A 3054-nucleotide genomic window follows, 5' to 3' on the forward strand; every position below is an offset into this window, starting at 1 on the left:
AAGCGCTGAAATGAGTGATCAATTTCCTGCTCATGTGGCAACCGATAACTGGACAACGTTTAAAGTCGCTGAGCTCCTTTGACTCAACAACGTATAACTCCTGCTCCTTTTATACCTGTTGGTCAGGTCATAGCAACCTCTAGATGTCAGTTTACGAGTTGGAGATAAATGTCCAATTACTTTTGATCATATAGTGTATGGTATCCACAGATTCATGGTAGAGAATTCATCATTATTTATTTTGAACAATGTAATTTTCCTTTCTAGCCTTTGCAGTAGGCTAGAAGAACTAGAAAACATAGCAGTAAATATGAACAGAGATATGTGGAAGTCTGAATTTTTGTATATTTTATTTTTTTTGGCAAAAATGAATAAATGCCTACATGTCATTATTGTTAGAATTTTAACAAAACAGAGATCAATTTTTATGCAGTATAATCAACTTCAAAGTTTCTAAGACACAACGTAAAACAGTATGACAATACTGTAATAAAGTTTACAAACAGAGGTTATGTTCTGCTTTCTTGACGCTTTGAACAAGATTTGATAAAATATAATGAATCTTATGTATTACAGTTCTGTAAATACAAGAAGTCAAAAGCCTTTAAAATATCATTAAAAACTATCATATCTTGTTGCTTATGTGATGAATAGATGAAATTTTGTGATGGTAGGTGTAAGCAGTAATCACATTTTTAATGCATTCTTTTTAATTAATTATTGCAACTTCCTTTATAGAGAGAAACATGGAATTTGTTATATTATTAAGGTTCTATAACGTAAACACAATATACATGTTCTTTCATGTGGTGGTTAGGTATTTTGACACTGAAAGTGATGTAATGAAAAAGAAATGCTTCCACCTATTTGTTAGAAACATTATATGATATATCATTTTAATAAGGATTAGTAATACCTTTGGAATACTGTCACTGTTATTGTGACACAACATGAAATTATTATATTGTGATAGATTTTTGCAGTAAAATATTGCAGCATTTAAAAGTTATTTTGAAATTTAAAGTGGATTTAAGTTTTTACTTTGTACTGTTGGTATTTTGTGTCATTTTTCTGCCACCTTTTGCTGAATACATCAATGAGAATGATTGATAATTCAATGAAATTGATGAAGGGACACTCATACTAATACCCATGCCCAGTGTGGACTCGAACCTGGAATACATCAGTGGTGAGATTAAAAATCAACCACTTAACGTGCTCCAACCACCAAGTTGTTAATTTGAGTGTGTTTTTGTGTGTATGTGTGGAATAGTTAGATAAAATTTCAACATTTATACACAAGTATGATTAAACTTTTGATTCAAACAACATACATACAAATTGCAGTTGCATTATTTATATTATTAGTGTTTGAAAAAGATAAATATATATTTTAGCTGATTCTAATGAAATGTATATTTCCATCAAAAGAGATATAAAAAAGTTGTGATTTTTAAATGTTTATGCAATTAGAATATAAGAACATTTGTTGGCTGTGATATTTATTTTATTGATTAACAATATGTATGTGAATGATATATTTATTTATGAAATGAACACATACAATCATTGTGGACTGTAGCTTTATGTGCTTATTCTTTAACATTTCATCATTTTTAAGATATATAAATATTAGTGTAACATGTATGAGCATTTTTTTTCCCTCATTATTGATAAGTCTTTTGTTCGTGCAATTCAACTGATATTGAAAGTATTCTATAAACTGTGATTTTTATCATTTAATGTACCTTTACACAGCCTTTAGTCATAGAAGTTTTAAAACATAAAGAATTTTAAAATGTATTACTTATACGTATGGCATTGTTTTTTTATGATTTTTATATGTGCAAAGATGTGAACTACTATACCATTTGAAAAATAAAGGTTATGATAATTGTATTCTTCCTGCTATAAATAAATTATAATAATCTTATTAAAACTCTTGTGTTGCTTTTTGAGTTTAAACCATTTAGAATTTATGTTGGTCATTAGATTGTATGAAATCCTGACAATTTTGTTTGCATATGTGTATGGGCAGGTTTTGTATGTAAGCAGAAACAGAAATTCCACATGCACAGGTTACCATTGTTTTGAGATAATGGGGTGCTTGAACTCATAATTCAATTTTAAGGGAAATAGTAAGTATCTAAACTTAAGCAAATCCTCGTCTGTTGATCAAGTTTCATTGGTATATATATATTGTAAATACTATCGAATATTTAGTTATTACTGTTTTGTGGTTTCAAAAACTCTGGTTTTGGGAATGTCATTAACTAAAAAGAACATTTCATACATCTTTTCAATACAGAAACATATCATTAGCACTGATAAAATCTGAATAAAATGCACATACACACATCCAGGGTGGTATTAGAAGGTGGTTGGTGGGGAATTAACCCCTCTGGTTTCTTCATCCAATTTGGCAATGTTTGGCTCTTGGGAGGGTGAGGACTCTATACATAATTTATATAGTACCTCAAGACTAGCAAATAGAATTTTCTTCCCTCATTGTATATTTTGCAAATATCACACTTAACACATCATGTGTAAATGACACTGTATTGTATTTATTGCATTCATTAGCATCTTTTCAACTTTGTACAACTTTGGATATTCTTCATGTACAATTACATGCAGCATACATCCATTGACTTACGTACATATTACATATAATATAAAGAAACAAGATTAATTGTAGTACTCAATATCATTTACTGTGATTTGCATCATTGTTAATAATTACTGATATGGTTAGTCTAAATTTTATAGTTGGTATGGTATGTTATTCACTATGTTGCCAATAATGACCAGACTCCCCCTCCTGAAGTGTAAGGAGAATCACGCATACGTCATCAATACACCTTATGAGCCACTAGAATGACTCATGAAGATCAGTGAGTGTGCTGTAGATGTGTATCCCACTGCCAGCAATCAAAATGAGGTGATAACACAAACTGAGTGAGACTGAATGGGATATGAATATTGGCTCCCACTGATTCTGGCATTCCATCTGTGACATTTCGGACAGGTTCCAGATACCACGTGCAACAGTCG

This window comes from Lepisma saccharinum, chromosome 4 (genome assembly GCF_977018435.1).
Source record: "Lepisma saccharinum chromosome 4, izLepSacc3.1, whole genome shotgun sequence".
Classification (NCBI taxonomy): domain Eukaryota; kingdom Metazoa; phylum Arthropoda; class Insecta; order Zygentoma; family Lepismatidae; genus Lepisma; species Lepisma saccharinum.